Source organism: Sorex araneus, chromosome 3, assembly GCF_027595985.1.
Source record: "Sorex araneus isolate mSorAra2 chromosome 3, mSorAra2.pri, whole genome shotgun sequence".
NCBI classification, from domain to species: domain Eukaryota; kingdom Metazoa; phylum Chordata; class Mammalia; order Eulipotyphla; family Soricidae; genus Sorex; species Sorex araneus.
The window spans coordinates 190,893,569-190,908,691 of NC_073304.1; the positions used below are offsets into that span (position 1 = coordinate 190,893,569).

The 15,123-nt window shown below is 51.5% G+C and overlaps 1 protein-coding gene across 4 annotated transcripts in view; it reads right to left on the minus strand.

Annotated features, from left to right (window-relative positions):
• Positions 1-15,123, minus strand: part of RAP1GAP2 (RAP1 GTPase activating protein 2) — a 255,839-nt gene that overhangs the window by 218,212 nt on the left and 22,504 nt on the right. The gene's annotated exons all lie outside the window — the stretch shown is intronic.

Sequence of the window (15,123 nt, forward strand, 5' to 3'; positions counted from 1 at the left end):
GCTGGGGGCGGGCCTGGGTGGGTGCATCTGAGGCTAGAGAGCCATGGCTCTCTTCTTTTCCCTTTTCTTTCCTTTTTTTTGAAGTTAAACAGATTTCACTTAGAGGGTTTTAGGAAGGGGGAGGCGGAAGAGAAAGTGAGAGTAATGCGCTCAAGAGAGAACGCGGGCTTCTCCAAAAGCAGAGAGAGCCCCTACACACACCCCAACACTAGGTTTGAAAGCACACATCTCAAGAGGGGAGATGCGGGCAATACATGTGCTCACCACTCGCCGCGTGGGCACAAGCAGCACCTGGGCTCGGGCAACCTGTCTGCCCCATTCCAGCCTCTCGTCACCTTCCCACCTGATGCCCGGGGCCCTCCACTCTGGCTCCCAGTAGGACTTCCACTGCCACCATCGTCGACAGCCTGGGTGGACCAGAGCTCTAGGACGGTCAGTCACCCCCAGATGATGCCCCAGTGCATAGCTGCTCCTCTTTCTGCCCACCCCAACCCTCCGTGTATCCCACCCCCGCCCCAACCACAAGTCAAATGTCATCACAGCAAATGCCTCACTAGCCATTCCATAAACACCTCCTGACCATTCCTTCTGTGCCTTCTGCCTGCCCACACCGGCGGGCCTCAGAGGCCCACTCGCTGCCTGGCCCTGCAGGATGCGCAAGCCCACCTCACCTGCCTGACCTGGACCAGGAGAGTCCTACCTGGTCCAAACTCACGATCCACCCAGCAGCAGCTCCTCCTGGGCCCAGACACAAGGGAGGATGTGACTCTGGCACCAGGCCACAATGCTCTGGCCCAGCGCTTCAAATCCCTCCCTGCAGGGCACTTTCCGAAAAGAAGGGAACACACAAACCCACACACACACAGGACCGCCAGAGCAATAGCACAGAGGGTAGGATGTCTGCCTTGTATGCAACGGACCCGGGTTCAACCCCCAGCGTCCCAGATGGTCCCCCTGGGGTGTCCCTAAGCACAGAGCCAGGAGTAAGTCCTGAGCACTGCCAGGCCAGGTGTCACTCAAAAGTAAATGAACAAAGTGCACACACAAGGGGAGGGGAAGAGAGCCCCTCCACGCTGACCTTGGTGCCCCCTTCCCTATTCTCCTAGGACCCCCTCAGCTGCCCACTCTAGCACACGCCTGCTCTCAGCAGCAGGAACCTTTACTGACAACGCCCCAGGTTCCAAGGCTGAAAGGAAACTGATAATACAAACCGCGAGACCCTGTTCCCCTGTGGGGAGAAGCTGCCAGCAGCTGGGGACCAGAGACAAGGGTTTTTTTTTTGTTTGTTTGTTTGGTTGGTTTTTTGGCTTTTTGGGTCACACCCAGCGATGCTCAGGGGTTACTCCTGGCTCTTTACGCAGGAATCACTCCTGGCGGTGCTCAGGGGGGCATATGGAATGTGGACATCGAACCCAAGTCGGCCGCATGCAAGGCTAGCACCCTATCCAATGTTTCATCGCTCTGGGTCTGAGAGACAAGTTTTGACCCCACCTTCTGGGCCCTGCAGGACTCTCCCCTTTGCTGAGTTTAGCCCTTCGGGCCAGGCTAGAGGCTGGCATGCAGGCTCGGTGCTCCTGCTCTGACAGAGCTAGACTTGACTACTGTGGGACGCAGAGCGGGAGAAGAGACTTCTCTGGAAACAGGCATGCACCCTCCTCTCACCACCGTGCCCCCCCAGAAGGACACAGCCCAAAGGCCCCACGGACCAGACCTTCCCTGGTCTGAAGGCGCAGGGGATCCCGGGAAGGGGTGTAACAGCAGCACACACAGACCAGAGCCTTGACAGGAAGGGGCTGCTCAGAAACGAGCATACACGCGTGCTCACACACACAGGCACACCCCCCCAGCCGGGCCCCCACCTCCCACACGCGCGGCCATCACAGACTCACACAGGAGCACATGCACAGGCCCACGCAAGCACAGACACGCAGTCACACGCAAGCATAGCATGAGAAGACCGTGCAGAGAGAGAGCATGAGGAAATGCTTTGCAGCGGACACCCCGGCCAGGACCCTCCATCTCCCTCTCGGCGCCATGCCCCAGTCAAGCAGAGCAACACGCGCGACTCACTCGCTCCCACCCCTTCGACCGCTCTGCCACCTGGCACCCACCATCCGAAGCCCCCAAAGGAGACACTGCGCTTCCTGCCAAACATGGTGTGGCGTCGGGCCCAAGGGCCCAGTGATGTCCCTGGGGCTGTGGACTGCGATGCAAGTAAGGGGACCAGGGCACAAGACAGCCAGCAGCATAGCCCGTCCCCGCCTGACTCCACCCCGCACTTCCTGTGGGTGAGGCCCTGGTCCCCGGAGGTGTGCCCTGCTCTCACACAGGCAGCAGACAAGGCAGTAGGGAGGTCACAGAGGGCAGCTTGTCCACACCCAGAAAGGAACCCGCAACTCCGGAAGGGGCTCGGCCGGCCCATTACACCACCCAGCCCTGCCTTACTGGAACTCAAGAAGGGTTCAGGAGTCTCACTAGGGTGCTGAGAAGGACAGAGAGGGCTGGCTGGGGGGCTCAGGAGCCCTGCAGCCTGGGAAGACAGCAGCTGGACCCACACACACACGGGGCACAGAGACCAGCCCGACACACAGAACTGCTGCAGCAACAAGTGGCAACACATGTCTGCTCATACATGGCACTGGACCCCCGTGGACATACACCGTCATCTCATTGTCAGACCACGCATGCTCACACAGGGATGCAGACGTTCACATATCCATCCCCATCACACATGTGCCTGCAAGCTCACTCAGGTGGACGTGCACAAAGGAACGAAACAGCAACGCCCAACCCACACCAGCAGGGCGGGGCCTGGGTCGCAACACCCTAGCTCCCCCAAAGCCACGGGCATGCATGACCCTTACAGGGGGCCCTGACCACAGAGTGAGGGACCTTCAGACAAGGAGGCTCGCAGATGGCTTTCCATGTCTACTCTCTGAGCCCCAAGAGACCAATGAGTCAGCGAGTCAGGGCCTCGTGCATGTTCCTCAGCACTCCAGGGGTGACCTCCAGCAAGTGACTGCACGACCCGGGGCCCTTGGTCCCCTCCTCTGCCACTGACCCCCCGCCCCCACCCCCAGGGCTGCAGATAAGAGCAAACATCCAGCACAATGTTCCCAAGTTCTCTGGGAAGTCGTCGTGGTTATAACCAACTACAAACCCCACCCTGGCCTCAGACCCCAGCAGCATCCCATGGGCCTGGACCCCGGTTCCTCTTACGTGTGTGGGGGCGGGGGTTGGCGAGGGGTTCCTGGGCTCTCTGGGAAGGGCTGTAGTTTGAAAAAGAGAGAGAGGGGAGCGCGCTGGGAGGCTGGGGCAAGCCTCCTCCCTAGGCATAGCCCAGTTTCCTCCCAGACCTGAGTGCTTGCTCAGATCCCTGGGTGGGGAAGGGAGGTCAGAGGGGGAGAGGGGGGTCAGAGGGCAGAGCCCACAAGCAGGGGCACAGGGGAGCCAGGGGCAGAGCCTGAGTGGGTGACTTTGCCATGGGCCAGTGCTAACGTCACAGTTCAGCTCTCTCAGTGTCGCCTGCTTCTCTGAAGGTCCCCAATTCACAGAGGGGGACAGGCAGCCCTTGAGCAGCAGAGCTCAGTGTACACAGCCTCTGGGTTCTCAGCCCCCCCCACTCCACCCCACTATTACGACCCTCTAATCAAACCTGCCCTCACTGATTCTGAAGCCCACAGAAGCAGATGACTGAGAGTGTGCCCATTTCACAGATGGGAAAATTAAGGCCACGAGAGCCCTGCTCAGCTCAATAGCTGGAGACAACAGGGCATGGGAGAACACCAAGACCCGATGGGTGCCTTCTTGCCCAGGTGGCTCTGTGCCCTTTTCCTGAGCCCACTTTGGGCCACCAAGTTTCAAGGTTCTGCCTTCCATCGTGGAGATCTGCAGGTGTTCCTGGTAGCAGCTAAAGGTGAGTCCCAGAATCCCAAACCCAGGTGGAGCACCTCCCCCCCGCGCCCAACACACACACAGAGTCCTCCCTGCAGTATGAGCACTAGGGGAAAGAAAAGCGGAGAAAGGGGCCTGGAGCTATAATACAGCAGGGAGGGCGCTTGCTTTGCACGCAGAAAACATAGGCTTGGAGGGGAAATCCAGGTTTGGATCCTCAGCATCCACATGGTCCCCCGAGCATGGTCAGGACTATTTCCTGTGTGCAGAGTAAAAAGTAACTCCTGAGCATCACTGCTCGGTGTGACCCAAACACTAAACAAACCAAAACAAAGTCGAGCAGGCCAGCTGGGAGCTAAGTGGAGGCAGCTGGGCCCTGCCAGACCCTGCGGGCAGCGAGAGGAAGAGGGGCTGCGGTTTCCTCTGCAAGAAGCTCTGTCCTCTCCCTCGCAGTGACCAGCGGGAGCAGAAAGATGAGCAAGAGCCTTTCCCGGGCGCAGGCACAGGCAGTTACAGGAAGCTCAGGAAACAGATGCCCCCAGAGAAGCGGGTACTGGATTATTAGATCAGCCTGTCCTTCCCAACTCCACGCTGAGGGCGCCAGCTCCAGAAGGGACCCCTGGGACTCAGCCCCGCTGGCCGTTTCCAGCTCCATGCCTGGAACATTTGCTTTAGTTTCCTTGTCGCCAGAGGGTCGGGTGGGTGAGCTGCCTTTATACATTAGGTGAGGAGAAGGAGGAAGGCGGGAAAACAGGGTGCCTTCACCCCAGCCAGCACCCCCACACTGGTCAGGAATCCCTACCTCAGCATGAAGATAAATGGCATCTAACTTCTGCATTGTGATTTACAACCCACAGATCACTTCCTCCCAGACTATCTCAAGGGTTACATTGAATTTCCCATTGCACAAGTTTTGAAAAGCAAGAGGATGACCAAAAAAATAAAAATTGCAAGAGGAGAACTTGTGCAAACTGGCCTACAAGGACTACACAACTCATTCTGATTGTTCCAGGAGAGTTAGCAAGGGCAGTAAACTCTGAAACTACAGAGTATACAATACTTGTAGGGCGTTTGCCTTGCACACGGCCAACCTGGGTTCAATTCCTCCACCCCTCTCGAAGAGGCCGGCAAGCTACCGAGAGTATCTCGCCCCCACGGCAGAGCCTGGCAAGCTCCCTGTGGCATATTCGATATGCCAAAAACAGTAACAAGTCTCACAATGGAGACATTACTGGTGCCCGCTCGAGCAAATCGATGAGCAATGGAATGACAGTGACAGTGACAGTTATTCCGTTGGGTCTGGCATGGCCCAGCTGCCTCTGCTTAGCTCCCAATTCCAATATTTATTTACCCACAAATATTAAAGGTCTATAGTAAAGGCCCAAAAGAAATACTGGGGCCCCTAGGCTCCGGAGCCCCGTAGGGTGTTTGCCTTGCACACGGCTCACCTGGGTTTGACACCTGGCATGGTCCCCCAAGTACCACTGGAAGTGACTCCTGAATGCAGAGCCAGGAGTAAGCCCTGAGCACCACAGGGTGTAGCCCAAAAAATAGATAGATAGATAGATAGATAGATAGATAGATAGATAGATAGATAGATAGATAGATAGATAAAAAAATTGAGGGTCTGTGCATATGCAAAAAGACCAAGTTTGATCCACAGAACACCTCTGGAAGAAATCGTCAAGCACAGAGCCAGAAGGAGTTCTTGAGCATCACAGGGTGTGACACAAAAAGACAAAAATAATGATTAAATGAAATCCTTGCTAATGTGTGGAGAATAAGGGAATTGGCATCCCTATCATTAGGGTGTAGGTATATAACAATATCTCTCAAAATTTTAAGTGCACAGACCCTTGATACCAATTTTCAAGTCATTTACCCCAAAGTAAATACTGCAAGGTGACAAAATCTATGCACACAGAAACAAGTAGGTACTTGTTCAGCAGCTACAGATAATGACCAAAATGATCATCGTTTGGGGATCATCTATGTTGTAAATTAAGCATGTAGTCAATGAAAAGAATAAAGTAGAAGCTACATGTATTAATACATAAAAAGTGGAGCCAGAGTGATAGTACAGAGGTTATGGCATTTGCCTTGCATGCGGCTGACCCGAATTCTATCCCTGGTACCCCATACGGTCCCAGAGCCCAGGCGAGGAGTGGTTTCTGATACTGGTGATGGGATTGATGTTGGAAAATTGTACACATAGAATTTGATCATTGATGATTATGAAGTTGGGTGCTATGAATAACTTTGTAAATTATGGTACCTCAATAAAAAATACTTTTTAAAAAATACATAAAAGCTATCCTAGGACAAGAGAGAGAGTTCAACAGGTAGAGTATATGCTTTTATGAGGAAGGTCCAGTTTTAAACCCCAGTACCCAAGCACTTCTGGAAGCAACCCATAATCACAGAGCTAGAAACAGTTTCCTGGGCATTACCAGGTGTGACCCAAACATAACAAAAATTATATATCCTAAAAACCCAAGTGTTGTGTGAACAAAATGCACAAAGCAATTACTATAGGTAGAATGAGTCTAGACAGATCTGTAACCTCTTCTTTATTTTTTGGTTTTGTGCCATACCCGTTATGCTCAGGACTTACCCCTGGCTTTGTGCTCTGAGATCACTCCTGACAGGCTCAGGGGACTCTATGGGATGCCGGGGATGGAATCTGGGTTGGTCACATATAAGGGAAGTGCTCTTGACCCTGTACTATCTCTCTGGTCCCAGATCTATAAGTTTGGGGGCTAGAGAGATAGTATAGCAAGTATGGTATTTGCCTTGCACCTAGTGCAAGATATCCCCAGTATCCCCAGTATCCCAGATAGTCCTTTGAGCACAGAGCCAGGAGTAACCTCTCAGTATCATTGGGTGTACCTCCCCCCTCAAAAAAGAAAAACAACACCAGGGGACAGAGTGATAGTCCAGCAGGAAGGGCGTTTACCTTGCACATGGCCACCCTGGTACCCCATATGGTCTCCTGAGCACCACCAGAAGTAGTCCTGAGTGTATAGCTAGGAATAACCCCTGAGCATTGCCAGGTGTGCCACCCACCCCCCCAAAAAAAAGCAAAAAGCTAAAAAAAAGATCCATATGTCCTCATATACACCTAATCAGTGTTTGGAAGAACACACAGCATTGATCCAAGACTGGTTACCCCTGAAGCATGTAACTAGAACCTGTAGTCCCAGAAGTGACTTTTCATTCTGTCTTTCTATACAGCTGTGCTGGGAAGGGCTGCTCCCAGCATAATGCTCTGGGAGGCCACTCCTAGAGGTACTCAGGGGACCACGTGGTGCCAAAATTGACCTCGGGTCCCAGATGCAAAGCGTGTGCTCCAGCCATTTAAGCAATCTCCCCAGGCCCAATATGGTATTTTCCTTTTGTGCCAAATAAGCAGATGGCTTGCCTCAAGAAGCAGCAGCAGCTAGAAAGGTTCATTTCTTGAAACTCCTTAAACGAATTAGAGCGCAAACCATCCACTGACCCCAGTCCTGGGACCAGCTTTCCCACCCTGAAGGGAGTCTGTCTCACCGCCCCAGTGGGACAATCAGGGTCCCTCTCTCACTGCCTCACTCCAGATGGTTTTCACCCACTCTGCTTTTCAGCATTTTGTATCAGTCTTCAGTGAGAAAACTAAAAGGCGACAAATAATCAACTTTGTGGAGGTAATTTGACAACATATATGAGAATCCTTATGCATGTGCCAAGGGAACTCTAGGGTGCAGATTATGGCCCATGTGGGAATCTGGGTGTTGAGTTCACATGTGTGTGTTAAATATATAGAGATGGGGCAACATTGTACCTTAAAATGTGTGCACTTTTCTGTAGAGGTAATAAGCTTCATTAAAAGGGTGCTTTGTTTTTATGGGGCAGGGGCTGGGAGTTACACTTGGCAGTGTTCAGAATTTATTCCTAGCTCTCTGCTCAGGGGGGTCTCTCCTGGAGGTGCTGGGAGACCATCTGGGGCACCAGTGATCCAACAAGGGTCAGCCAGATTCAAGACAAGAAATGTACCCTCTGATTCTTTCCAGACTCAACACGGGGGGGGGGGGTGCATTGTTTGGGAACTCACCTAGTGATGCTCAGCAGTTACTCTTGTCTCTGCTCTCAGGAATCACTCCCAAAAGTGCTCAGGAGACCATACGGAATGCCGAGGATCAAACCCCAGTAGACCACATGCAAGGCAAACACCCTACCCGCTGTACTGTCTCTCTAGCCCTCCAGTGCTCAGGTGTATTCCTGGGTCTTTCCAGCTTTTTATTTTTAATTTAATTTTCTTGGGGGGAGGGCTCTGGCAATGATGCTCAGAGTTTCTTCTGACTCTACAGTCAGGAATTAGTTCTGGCTTGGGGGACTATATGGGGTGATGGAGATTTTAAAAAAGGGTCCTTTTTAAATATCCATGACTTAAAAGTCTCGTGCATGCCAAGTATGTACTCCAGACCTTTGAGCTACTTTCCTAGACCCGCAGGTATGTGCCTTTGACCAAGTAATTCCATTCCCAGTTCTGTATCAATACAAAGCATTGAGTTCTTTGTATTTTATGTGCCTTGAGTACACTGTTGTCCTAATGAGGAAACCCTGGGAACACAGAGACCAATCATACTTTCAAAGAGGAGGGAACTTAGAGTAGGGCGTTTTCCACTCACAACTCATTTTTTTTTTTTTGCTTTTTGGGTCACACCCGGCGATGCACAGGGGTCATTCCTGGCTCATACACTCAGGAATTACCCCTGGCGGTGCTCAAGGAACCATATGGGATGCTGGGATTCGAACCTGGGTCGGCCGTGTGCAAGGCAAACGCCCTACCCGCTGTGCTATCACTCCAGCCCTCACAACTCATTTTTGACAGGGAAAAAAAACTTTTGCCTTTGGGTCACACTCGTCAATGTTCAGGGGTTACTCCTGTTTATGCATTCAGGAATTAGTCCTGGTAGTTCTTGGGGGTACCATATGGGATGCCAGGGATTGAACCTGGGTCAAATGCATGCAAGGTAAGAATCCTACCCATTGTACTATCTCTCCAGCTCTTACCAGCGAAATTTTTATGTGACTTCAGTATATACAATAAATCACCATCACCATCATCCTGTTGCTCATAGATTTGCTCGAGTGGGCACCAGTAACATCTTCATTGTGAGACTTGTTACTGTTTTTGGCATATCAAATATGCCACGAGTAGCTTGCCAGGCTAAATACACAAATCAAACATAAACAGATAATAAAAGATGAATACATTTATTTTAAAGCTGGAGAGATGGTTCAGCGGGTCTGATGCTTGCCTTACAAGAAGCCAACCTGGGTTCAATTCTCTGGCATTGCATATAGTCCCTCGAGTACTGCCAGGAGTGATCCTTCTGCACAGAGTCAAGAGTAAGCCCTGAACACTGCCAGGTATGGACTTCCCCGACCAAAAAAAAATTTTTAAACAAAATTTGAGTAGTCTGAGTGATAGCACAGCAGGTAATGTTCTTGCCTTGCACACAGCCAACCTAGGTTCAAGTCTTGGCATCCAATATGATCCCCTGGGCATCACTACAAGTGATCCCTGAGCTCAGAGCCAGGAGTCAGCCCTGTGCAATGCTGGGTATGACAAAATTGAAAAACAGAAAAATAATAGACAAGATTTGAGGTGGGGTGGTTTGGGGTCACACTGAGCGATGCTTGGGGGCTACTCTAGCTTGGTGTTCAGGACCTTGCAGTGCCAGGGATCAAACCCAGTCCTCCTACATGCAAATCACACACCTATACACCTATTTCTCTCTAAAACAGAATTTTAAGAAGTAATGTGATCCCCACAGTGACCCATAGCTTAAGAAGCCAGGATCTAGGGACTGGAGAGATAGTACAGCAGAGACAGGACACTTGCCTTACACATGGCTGACATAGGTTCAATCACTGGCACTGCATATGGTCCTCTAAGTCCCACCAGGAGTGATCCCTGAGCACAGAGCCAGGAGTAAGCCCTGAGCACAGTCAGATGGTATCCAAAAACAGGATGGGAAGGGGGTAAGGATAGCAGAAAGCCAGTGCTTAGGACTAGAGAGATAGTACAGTGGGTAGAGCACTTGTCTTACACAAAGCTGACTGGGTTTGATCCCCATATAGCATCTCCCAGTAAAAGGGCACATTCCAGCCAGTATCAATATGTACAGAAGTATATGAAATGACATTAGAGAAGAGTGACAGTTCTGAATGTGACCAAGCAGGCTCACCAATATGCTCAGGGCCATCTACTATCTAGAGGGTTGCTTTATTTTCTTCTTTTTTTTGTGTGCTTTTCTAAATTTTCTAAGTATTCTGATATAAGCAGATCTTTTATAATTAGATTATTAGAAGCACTATTTAAAATAATACAAATAAGACCAGGGAGATAGCCCAAAGGAGCCAGGCACATACTTTGCATGCAGAAGCCCTGGGTTCAATCCCCAGCACCACATGGTCCCCTGAGCACCCCTGAGAGTGGCCCCAAAGCACCACTGGTATAGCCCAAGAAACAAAAATAATAAAAAGAAAAGGAGACAAGAAGGGAACAAGTGCAGTGTTATAAAATAGTGGTTCTCAAGTGCACAGGCCATGAAAACCACCTGGGGTTTGAATAGCTTGGGTCCGACCCGAGCCCTGCTTCTTACCAGCCACATGATCGTCATTAATCTCCCTACACTCAGACCAGATTTCCCTGCTGTCGATAGCCCCTATCTCCCAGGACTGTGGAGAGCTAAGAGAGTGCATACAGGTAACGCCCGCAGAGCAATACCTGGCACAAGACTATTAGAAGTGTTAGCTGGGAAGACTAAATGCTTTGCGAATGGGGGACTCAGATTCAGACCCCAGGGGTGGAGACCACGTTTATCCCCGTTCAGTCGACTCCGCAGATGGTGCTGATGTGGGGAGGAACATCAGGATGAAATCCACGACAATAAGGCCATCGTCTTTGACTACGGAGTTATCTGCAGCAAGGCCTGGACTTCAGAATTCTGAAGATGATTCTCTCTAAGAAGATCACAAAGTCAGCTCTTGGCCAGCCCCTGTGCAGAGAGGGCACTCCCAGGCCTCCCCTATTACTTGCAGAACCTACTCGGAGGGGCCAGAAGGTGGGCACCTGAGCCCTCTACAGGCAGATTTGGGTAGTGCATGGTGGAAAAGCTGGGCTTTTCCTTAGTCTTTTAGCTAGGATGGCAGCCATATTGCCCCCCCCCCCCAACACACACACCCAGCCAATATGAGGAATGAGGGAATTGTATGTCACAGGGAATAAATAATGACCTCTTGGTGTCAGACACACGTGTTCCAGCTCCAATTCCAACACTAAACGTGGCTGTGAGGAAACCACTTACAGTCCCTCTCCCATTTTCTCTATAAATGGTAACTGCAGGTGTGTCTCGGACGCCCATAAAGCCAGAGTTGCCATACTTTTTACTTCATTTAATTTTTACCACAACTGTGTCCTCTTTCCTGGTGAGGAAACAAAGACTCAGAGAGAGTAAAGGGAATTACCCCCCCCTGCCCCCCGGGTCACAGGGCTGGTAGCTGGTGGTGACAGAATTCAAATTGAGTTCCTGATTTTAACCCTTTTGCCATCTCTATAGGGAATAAAGGAAGTCCTCCAGGCTGGGGTCAGATAAATCTCGGGATTCTTCCTGGGCTCTCGGCCAATGTCCAACTGAGAAGCAGCCCTAACTGAAGCCAGGAGAAGCAAATCCTGGGATTCCTCTCCAGACCTGGCAAGCTGGACTGGGAATGTTCCTGGCAAACAGGAACTAGGTAGGGGGACAGAAGAGAGGAGGAAGCTCCACCAGACACTTATAAGAGCCCAAGCAGGGGCTGGAGAAATAGTACAGTAAGCAGGGGGCCTCAAGCAGCTGACCCAGGTTCAATCCCCAGCATCCCATGTGGTACTTTGAGCTCTAATAGGAGTGATTTCTGCGTGTAGAGCCAAGAGTAAGACCTGAGAACCCTCAGGTGTGCCCCCCCTCAAGAAAAATACCTGATCTACATAAATAGTAGGGGCTAGGATGCATGCCTTGTATGGGTCTGATCCAGGTTTCATTCCTGGAACCATCAGGAATCACGAATCACAAAATCCCGTTAATCACTGATTTCTCGGGCGGGCTCAGTAACATCTCATTTTGTCCTTTTCCTGAGATCTTAGAAGTCCATCTCAACTCGGCCCTCCTAACGATGTTGCACTGGGGGCACTTCAGGGTCAGGGGAATGAGACCCAGCTTGTTACTGGATTTTGCACATGAATACACCATGGGAAGCTTGCAAGGCTGTCCCATGTGGGCAGGAAACTCTCAGAAGATTGCCAGTTTCTCCCAGAGGGAGAAGAAGGCTAAAGATATCGGGAGCTGAGCCACCAGGAGCTCTGCTCGGGGTGGGGAGGGAAGCTGGAGCCCAACCCCTCTGAGGGGCCCCGGGGAAGACAGCCAGGCGTGTGGGCAAGAGACTCTCTGCATGAAGGTACCGGCAGAGGAACCCAGGTGTGTGTAATCCCATCAATGGTCAACATCCAGAGAGAGACTTAAAAGCAAGCTCTCAGAAGAGAGTGATGCAGAGTCTCTTGCCCGCACGCCTGGCTGTCTTCCCCAGGGCCCCTCGGAGTGGATGGCCTCCAGCTTCCCTCCCCACCCCGAGCAGAGCTCCCAGAGGCCGAAGACCACCAGAACCTAGCTACAGCCATGCTGGACGCCCCTCTCCACACGTTCGGACAGGCCTCATGCATGAAGGTACCTGGAACCATATGGTCCCCTAAGCACCAAAAGGTGTGGTCCTACAGGTCCCAAATAGCACCCATCCTCAACCCTAGAAAGGAGTTTGAGATCTGCCAGCCCCATTGATGGAGAATCATTAGGAGTGGCTCTCAACCTCCTGAATTCTGTTTGGAAGGCTCCTCTACATGGAGAGGGGTCCTCACCGTGTCCCCAGGCCCAGAGCACTCCTGCAGAATGCAGCTTCATGGAATTCCCTCAGTACCTGCTCCTTGCCCCCTGGAAGGTCTGACTTAGAGTAAAATGTTAAATGGAAGCATAAAAAGGTCTTTTCCACTCAAAATATTCCTCTTCTCTCCCCACTGCTGAAAGGCTCCCAGATCAGCATCTTCCATATTACATGAGATAAGGTAGGAGGTGGGGCTGGATCCTGTAGTTTGATGAAAACCTGGGAGCTGCCTCACCTGTGCATGGGGGACCTGTGGGTAAGAACGTAGACATTATTTCCGGGGCTAGAGCAATAGTGCAGCAGGCAGGGTATTTGCCCTGTATGCAGCCAATCTAGGTTTGTTCTCCAGCACCCTATATGCCCCACCCCCAGCCTGCCAGGAATAATCCCTGAGCACAGATCCAGGAATAAACCCTGAGCACTGCCAGGTGTGGCCAAAAAATATAAGAACAGAGTCACTAGTTTTGTTTTGCTTGAGGGTCACAACCAGCAGTGCTCAGGGCTCCCTCCTGGCTCTGAGCTCAAGGATCACTCTTGGCAGGGCTCAAGGAACCACCCAGGGTCCTGGGTCAGTTGTCCTATCTCACCAGCTCAAGAACATAAGCACAATGGGGCTGGAGCAATAGTACAGCGGGTAGGGCATTTGCCTCGCACGCGGCCGACCCAGGTTTGATTCCCAGCATCCTATATGGTCCTCTGAGCACTGCCAGGGGTGATTCCTGAGTGCAGAGCCAGGAGTAACCCCCTGTGCATTGCCAGGTATGACCCAAAAAGCAAAAAAAAAGAGAGAGAGAGAGAGAGAGAGAGAGAGAGAGAGAGAGAGAGAAAACATAAGCACTATTAAAGGCATAACCCAATGAAATACACACTGATGGTTAACCCCCCTCAACACACACACACACACACACACACACACACACACGTTTTACATATGGGAAAATTGTGGCACAGAGACACCAAGTAATCAGCTCAAGGTCACTGGCCTGTAAGTGGCTATGACTGACTGTATTTGCCAAAGATAGTCACAAGACATTCCCACCCATCTTTTTCTTTCCCTCCCACTTCAGTACCAGGGATTGAGTCAGGTACTCACACATGTGAGGCGGGCTCTCTGTCACTGAGCTACACTCCAGCCTCTCCATAAGTCCTTTGGGGTTTTGATTGGGATTTGAAGTAAGGGGTAGGGGTGCTTGGTTTTTCGTTTTGTTTGATGGCTACATTGGTGGTGCTCAGGGGACCCCATGGTGCAGGGCTGGAACTCAGGCCTCCCACATGCAGCACCTACACTCCTGCCCTTCAAGCCCTCCTACCAGGGCTCCACCTGCCTTTTTTACCATGTGGCATTGACACTCATCATTGAGAAGAGATCTCACTGCCCTCCTTTTAGGTCAGAGAAGAAGTGTGATTATGGAGGAAATAAGGCTGTATCACTCCTCAGGTGAGATAAGAACAGGTGAAACAAGGGCTGGAGCGATACGACAGTGGGTCATGCACTTGACCTGTACACGGCCAACCCGGGATCCCTGGCATCCCATAGGGTCCCCAAGCCTGCCAGGAGTGATCCCTAAGTGAAGAGTCAGGAGTAAGCCCTGAGCACTGCTAGATGTAGCCTCCCAGACCAACAAAAGCAGGTGAAAGAGCTTTTACCTCGCTCTCTTCCTTGGGATTCTTGCCCTTAACCCAGCCACCATGCTGTAGGGAGTCACTCCTGGTGAGAGCACGATAAGAGGCCTGTGTGGAGAGCTCTCAAGCCAATGGTCAGATGCTCAGATGCTGGACATAAGCTGAGCAGCAGAGCCTCCTTGCAATTCCAGGCACCCTAGGTAACAGGGGCAGAGATGGCAGAGCCGAGGTTTGGCCCACCAAGCCCTGCCCAAGTTGCAGATCCTTGATCAAAATAAATGTCACCAGTGTTTGAACTAATAAGCTCCTGGGTGGTTTATTACACAGCATTTAAGAACCAGACAGTGGCAGGGGCAAGTCTGAACTCAGAGATCTGGCTACAGAGCCTGGCGTTGTCTGCAACTGCCCCTGCTGTGGGGCAAACCGGCGAAAGGAAAGGTGCTGAGAGTCTCTTCATTCATTCCTTCCCTGAATGCTCCTGGCATCGCCCTGTGTTTCAAGCTTCCTGCAGGGGCTCAGTTAACTGAACAGACAGATCCCTGTTCTTAGGGGATTGGGAGACGAAGAGGTCTTAGGAGATTTTAAAAGATGGCTTTGCTCGGGTGTTTAGTGCAGGATGCTGTGTCCCAAAGAGGCGTGTGAGTGGGGCGC